The 7,785-nt window shown below is 36.1% G+C and overlaps 3 non-coding genes across 3 annotated transcripts; 1 reads left to right on the forward strand and 2 right to left on the reverse strand.

Annotated features, from left to right (window-relative positions):
• Window positions 1–1,109: 1,109 nt before the first annotated feature.
• Window positions 1,110–1,182, reverse strand: TRNAF-GAA (transfer RNA phenylalanine (anticodon GAA)). The gene has a single exon. It is a non-coding gene; the product is annotated as a tRNA-Phe (tRNA).
• Window positions 1,183–2,910: 1,728 nt separating this feature from the next.
• TRNAT-UGU (transfer RNA threonine (anticodon UGU)) lies at window positions 2,911–2,983 on the forward strand. The gene has a single exon. It is a non-coding gene; the product is annotated as a tRNA-Thr (tRNA).
• A 1,270-nt stretch (window positions 2,984–4,253) lies between these two features.
• On the reverse strand, window positions 4,254–4,340 carry TRNAS-GGA (transfer RNA serine (anticodon GGA)). Its single transcript has one exon. It is a non-coding gene; the product is annotated as a tRNA-Ser (tRNA).
• Window positions 4,341–7,785: the final 3,445 nt, after the last annotated feature.

Below are 7,785 nucleotides of genomic sequence, written 5' to 3' on the forward strand. Positions count from 1 at the left end.
GCTTCGATTACCAAGGAATAGAGACTTTACAAATAAAGCCCGAGGATTGGTACTCCATTGCTGTCATTTCATATGTATATGGTTACAATTATCTACGTTCCCAGTGTGCTTATGATGTAGCACCGGGCGGGTTGTTAGCTAGTGTGTATCATCTTACGAGAATACAGTATGGTGTGGATCAACCCGAAGAGGTATGCATAAAAGTATTTGCCCCAAGGAGGAATCCTAGAATCCCGTCTGTTTTCTGGATTTGGAAAAGTGCTGATTTTCAAGAACGGGAATCTTATGATATGTTGGGAATCTCTTATGAAAATCATCCACGCCTGAAACGTATCTTGATGCCTGAAAGTTGGATAGGCTGGCCCCTACGTAAGGATTATATTGCCCCCAATTTCTATGAAATACAAGATGCTCATTGAATGATAAGAAACTAATATTCACTTCTACGACTCCAGATATTCAAGGAATCTTTTTATGTTCTGTTCTAGATGAAACAGAATAACTGGACTCTCATCTCAGTATTATGAATGGGCTACTAAAGGGGCTTCATTGATATTCCCCAATTTGGAAGATATCCATTTCGGATGAGCAAAGCCAATAGGATGAATCAAAAGAGTTCTGCACCATGAACTTTGTACCGCGCACATCACTTAGATGGGCCCCGAAAAGTCACGTAGGAGGGAGTGAAGAAAGAGAAAGTGAAGAAATAGAATATGAAAGAAAATATGAAATTATGAACTCAAAATTCAGAAATGAAAAGGGGATCAGATTTTCTTTGTACTGTATCTGAAATGAATCCTGTCTATTCCTACCCTTCGATTCCTCTCTAGACTAGACTTTTGGGTTTTCAGCCAACTAACTTCAATTCAAATATGTATGAAGTATTAACATTCTTTTTGAGCGAGAGCAGGTACAGTATGAACAAACAAAAAAGAAGAGGGAACAGAATCTAATTCTTTTCTTTACCCATCAAAAAAAAAAATGGGGGATCTAGATATATCCCTAGATGGATAAGTATGTATCATGATCTAGACTATTAACGAATAGAATATGGATCCCGATCCATATCGATTCATTTGTATGAGTATCTATTCGATATATTAACCACGTGCCAGGAACCAGATTTGAACTGGCGACACGAGGATTTTCAGTCCTCTGCTCTACCAGCTGAGCTATCCCGACCATCCCCGACGCATCATCCTACTAGAGGGCTTGGGTCTATGTCAATTAAAGGGACTCAAAAAACATTAGAAAATCTTACCTCAGCCTTGGAATTTCTTGGATCTTCAAAAAGAAGACTTTGTAAGTGTAAGAGTAATGATATGGACTGTGAATGATTCAATAATGGAGATTCCTTGCCATATATGTTCATTTGTACGTAGATCATATCTATCACAAGACTTGTGATAAGAGAGAAAGATTTCTGGTCGGATCCATTTGTGAAAGAGTAGAGTGAGTGAGAAACATAGCTAAGCTCATTTTGAACCACTGACGAAAAAAGAGGATAAATGGTTAGGGAATGGAATAAAATAGGCCTTTTTTTTTTTATTGGGGATAGAGGGACTTGAACCCTCATGATTTCAAAAGTCGACGGATTTTCCTCTTACTATAAATTTCATTGTTGTCGGTATTGACATGTAGAATGGGACTCTATCTTTATTCTCGTCCGATTAATCAGTTCTTCAAAAGATCTTTCAGACTCTGGAGTAAATGATTTGATCACTGAATCTTCGATTCTTCCTTTTGGAATCGATTTAATTTAGCAAGAATTCTGCAATTTTTCATATAAATAATCAAAAAATCCGGATTCGGGTCGTGATTAATCATTTGATATTTAAGTACGTCTATGTACTTAAATAAGGTCATCCTTTCTGGAGTTTTGATAGAAGGATTCCTCTACCAATGTAGTCAACCCCGTTCGTTAGAACAGCTTCCATTGAGTCTCTGCACCTATCCTTCTTTTGATTCTCGCTTTCTGAACCCTTGTTTTCAGAAAACTGGATTTGGCTCAGGATTGCCCATTTTTAATTCCAGGGTTTCTCTGAATTTGGAAGTTACCACTTAGTAGGTTTCCATACCAAGGCTCAACCCAATCAAGCCCGTAGCGTCTACCAATTTCGCCATATCCCCCTTATGAGATCTCGATCTCATTGTGATCCCATCCCCTTCTTTCATTTATGTTGGAACCATTGAATTCATTAGATACTGATTCCTATATCGAAAAAGTGTCTGCTCCTATTTTATTTCTTGCCCATCTTCTTTCATATCTATTGGAGGACCATTCCATTATTTGGTCCAATCAGAAATGATTCTATCATTGATGTATCTGCAATTCAATATGGATGGATATATCCCACATATAGATGTTCCCCCCCCCTCTCATTTTTCCCGCGCAGTTTGGAATACTGGAACGGTCGATATTCATTCTTCTTTTTTTTTTTTTCGTCCTATCTCCTCCCTTTCCGAATGAAACAAAAGGAATATCTCAGTAGGATCTGGATTGCATCCTTATCTTATCCTTTCCTTAGGAACTACACTCTAATAGAAATAGAATTCATATAATCTGCTATAACTGCTATAACTAATAGTTATATTCTATTCTATAATAGAATATAGAATTATTTCATATGTATATAGTATTATTTTGCGTTTTTTAAATTTGATTTGAATGAAAAAAAAAAATTCTAGTGCTAGTGACTACTAATAAATGAAATAATCAAAAATAAATAATCAAATAGAAAATAATCAAAAATAAAATCAAAATTCATATTATATTAATAATTATTAATATTAATTAATATGTTATAATAATTTATAATAATTAATATTAATAATTATTAATAGCTAATAGCTAACTAAGATCCCAATAGTTTCCCGAATTCCTATTCACGCACTATTTCTGTTATATGAGCCCGCTTAGCTCAGAGGTTAGAGCACCGCATTTGTAATGCGATGGTCATCGGTTCGATTCCGATAGTCGGCTTTCTCTATTTGTTCTATTTTTTTTTTTTTATCAGGATTGATCATCTTTCCTTGAGACCAAGGAATATTGAGAAGACCCCCCCCTTTTTTTTCTCCAAATGTCGGGTTACCGATCTATTATGTTATGTCGCGGGAACTTCCAACTATGAATAAAGAATAAAAAACGGATTGGAGCCGTTTGATCTATACAGAACAAATCAAGAAAAGGATCCTTAACTTCCCATATATACAATATACAAAATAATACGGATATTGATACAATTCATCTTATTCCTCTTTGTAGTACTTCAGTGGATTTAGCTTCGTTTATCGTTTAGTTCAGTATTAATTTAGGTTTATTCTGTAAAATGAAATTTCAATAAAATTAAGGAGTCTTTATGTCTCGTTACCGAGGGCCTCGTTTCAAAAAAATACGCCGTCTAGGGGCTTTACCGGGACTCACTAGGAAAAGACCTAGATCCGGAAGTGATCTTAGAAACCAATCGCGTTCCGGGAAAAGATCTCAATATCGTATTCGTCTAGAAGAAAAACAAAAATTGCGTTTTCATTATGGTCTGACAGAGCAACAATTACTTAGATATGTTCGTATTGCTGGGAAAGCCAAAGGGTCAACAGGTCAGGTTTTACTACAACTACTTGAGATGCGTTTGGATAACATCCTTTTTCGATTGGGTATGGCTTCGACCATTCCGGGAGCCAGGCAATTAGTTAATCATAGACATATTTTAGTTAATGGCCGTATATAGTAGATATCCCAAGTTATCGCTGCAAACCCCAAGATATTATTACTATGAGGGATGAACAAAGATCCAGAGCTCTGATTCAAAATTATATGGATTCATCCCCCCACGAGGAGTTGGCAAAACATTTGAGTCTTTATTCATCCCAATATAAAGGATTAGTAAATCAAATAATAGATATTAAGTGGATCGGTTTGAAAATCAATGAGTTGCTAGTCGTAGAATATTATTCCCGTCAGACTTGAACCTAACTAAAATAACAAAGCTTTGGACAAGCCCCTTTTTTTTCTTTCGCCGAAGTAAATAGATCTAAGAGGTTTGATCCGGATTTTTCTCCCATTCACGTATTACAAATGGATCAGCGGTGAGATTTTTATTCCTTGTCCATTCTTTCCGTTCCGGTATTTTCCATACCACAGCAATTAGGAATAGAGAATCTATATCAAATAAAGTACGATTGGAATACTCGTATCAATTGTTATTTGATTTGATACATTGTAGTCGGTACCGTTGGTGAATTAGGTGAAGGTACGGAGAGAGAGGGATTCGAACCCTCGGTAAACAAAAGCCTACATAGCAGTTCCAATGCTACGCCTTGAACCACTCGGCCATCTCTCCTACATAATCTTATGATTATGACCCAGAAACCGAGTGAATAGCGAGTCATTCATATTATTGTATTATTGCAATACAGGTATGACCAATCAATTCTAAATAGAAAATAGAAAACTTTTCATTAAAGAAAGATCTTCCCTCGAGGATCGAGGGATAAAAAAACATTTTTTTTCTTATCTTTTTCTTATCTTATTAAAAAGATTAAAAAAAAATAGATAGAATCTATCTATTCATGTTTGTCAAGAAGACGATCCCGTCTTATTCTTAGATTTATACTGGATTAAACCAATGAATTGGAACAAGTCAACTGACCCTATTTTATACTATGGTTACATTTAGACTATTATGGTTCCATAGGAATTCCAAAATTCCTTTCTAGTTTCAGATTTCTCAACAACAATTCCTCTCATGAGCTACCCCACAATCTATTACAAATTCATGAATCGTCCCATGGATTTTTTTGATATTTCGATTGCGTGGTGTATACACACTATGCACAAAAAATGGATGGTTATTCTTATTCTATTTTCATCATGGAATGATTCTATTATTTGATTTGATTTTTTTTTTCTTTGGATCATAATCAAATCAAAACTTCTAGAGTCATCAGAATCTGTAGGAAAAACTTCCTTGATTCCTGAGCTTCGATAAAATAGGAATAGTTCCGTTCATTGGTATACTACTTAATATTTATACTTAATACTTAATTTAAATGAAATACAATCGGATTCAAATATTTCCTATCCATCCCTGCCCCAAAGGGACAATTTGAGTGGAAGGTCGACACCTTTTTTTTTAGAATGAGTCCGTTTGTTTTTATGTGATTTCGTACTATACAATTCCTTTGTTTGTGGGATCATTTTCCCTCTAGGGGTAATGAGAAGAATTATGGAATGGATTGTTAACCATGCCTAGATCTCGGATAAATGGAAATTTTATTGATAAGACCTCTTCAATTGTAGCCAATATCTTATTACGAATAATTCCGACAACCTCAGGAGAAAAAGAGGCATTTACCTATTACAGAGATGGTGCGATTTGATTTTTTTTTATTATTATTTATTTATTATTTATGATTTACCGACCTCAGTCTTACGAGAAAGAGACATGATTCGTAATACAAAGAAAAAAGATTTTTGAAATAAACCTATGCTCGGTGAAGGTGAAATTTAGAGATAGAACAATTCCTTCTGTCGTGTATCCCCGATTGATGCAGCCTCAGATGCTTCAATTGTTGATTTGAGTATTGAGCGAAAGGTTACACCTACAGGTTCTGTATTGTAGGTCAATCCGACTCCACTAGGACCAGACCAATAGGCGGCATAGAGGAAGAAGCACTACACCTAGGAATCAACAACGCGAAAACTTTGTTATAAATTACCCCTTTTCCTTATCGGGATCGGGACTAACAAGAATGGTTGGGACAACAAACATCCATCTCGTTCGTACTTTGGATACCCGTATAACCATCGAAGATCGTTGAAGTGACTAATTCCTGGAAATAGGGGGCGTTGAGGACAAAGAAATTGTTGGAGTTACCATTTCTATCTAGCACCAACATGGTTGGTGTTAAGAAAATATAGACCTCTTGCAGGAAGGCTGGCTAGAGATTTCTTGTAAAAACACCAGCCCCTGTCAGTTCATAATGAGAATATTTCAATCTTTTTTGATTCCATGGATTATTCCCCTTATTACTATGCACAGAAGGGAGGAGCCGTATGAGATGAAAGTCTCACGTACGTTTCTGGAACGGAGATTCTTTGAATAGAATGAACGACCGTAACGGATGTCAGCTCAATCCGAAGGAAATTATGCGGAAGCTTTACAAAATTATTATGAAGCTATGCGACTAGAAATTGATCCCTATGATCGAAGTTATATACTCTATAACATAGGCCTTATCCACACAAGCAACGGAGAACATACGAAGGCTTTGGAATATTATTTCCGGGCACTCGAACGAAACCCATTCTTACCACAAGCTTTTAATAATATGGCCGTCATCTGTCATTACGTGCGACTATCTCCACTATAGAAAGAAGGAAAGAAAGATCAAACCTCCTAGTAAATACTAGAAAAAAATAGGCTTTCTACATATGCATCATTCAAAGCAACGAGTTTTATCAGCTGTAGCAAAGAAAGAGACTTCATAGGAGCCAAATATGAAGAAATAGGTACGGCCTATATATTAGATTCTATGGATAAAGAAAGGATCTAATTGATAGAGGAAGCACCGTAAAGATCAATTAGCGAGGTTTTGGGGCCGATACAATAAGAACTGCTTACTTATGTCATGATATGAGATAAAAGTTAGGAATCAACTTATGTAATAGAGTCGATCTACTAAGGTATTGAGCAGCGGTGTAGCATCAGATCCCAAAGATAGTAAGTCCTTTCTTTCTTTTGGAGGAAAGAAAATCTTTTTCAAAGATTCTATATGAATTTCTATATGAAAATGAAACCGAGATAGTTACCTTTCATAAAATTCTAAGTATAAGGGGAGGATACCTATGCTTCATTCTTCTGAAGGTAGGAGAAAAGATAAAACTGATTTGATTATTGATTCAAATTAGAGTTTGAAACTCATGTAATTCACCTCTTCTATTCTGGTTAACTCGATAAAAAATCGGATCTATTTACGAGAAATCTCATTCAGTTAGATATGGTAGATTAAGATGGGACACCAAAAGAATTGACTGCTGAGCCGTATGAGGTAGGAAACTCTCAAGTACGGTTCTAAGGGAAGGAATCGACCCACCTATTCCGACCGGGGAGAACAGGCCATTCGACAGGGAGATTCTGAAATTGCAGAGGCTTGGTCCGATCAAGCTGCTGAATATTGGAAACAAGCTATAGCGCTTACTCCAGGTAATTATATTGAAGCACATAACTGGTTGAAGATCACACGACGGTTCGAATAAGAACACTCTCTTTTATAATTCATTATAATGTTGGATCCATCAATCAAATAAAATAGATCGTTCCTCCGGGAAGAGCCAATCGAGGAATTTCATTATATCCCTTCTAAGATCGTTCTATTTCACCCGGTACCTCATAGAGATAAACGATACGGATACAGTAAATGACTAATGAATGATCCTTTGATTTGTAATAGAATAATATAATACCTTCCGTGTAAGATTAAGATATGAAGTAGGTCCGTCTAGGCACGTATACATTGAGATATGAATACACTAGGTTGCACCAAAAAATCGTTTTTGCGTCACGCCGGGAAGAGGTTTGACAAGATTAGAAGAGTCCGTTAAGCACCTCATGACTATGTCATAATAGATCCGAACACTTGCCCCGGATCGACTTCCATATCATAATTGCTCTAGTAAATAACTAAATAAAATGGATAGATGGGAGATAGGAAAAAAAGGAACTAATCATAAATGTAAATACTCATCTCCCAGAGGTTCACTAATTACTTGACTGTTGGCGGGTC

Source organism: Tasmannia lanceolata, unplaced genomic scaffold (genome assembly GCF_043159265.1).
Source record: "Tasmannia lanceolata isolate RefF3 unplaced genomic scaffold, GAP_Taslan_0.1 ptg000088l, whole genome shotgun sequence".
In the NCBI taxonomy this organism is placed as follows: domain Eukaryota; kingdom Viridiplantae; phylum Streptophyta; class Magnoliopsida; order Canellales; family Winteraceae; genus Tasmannia; species Tasmannia lanceolata.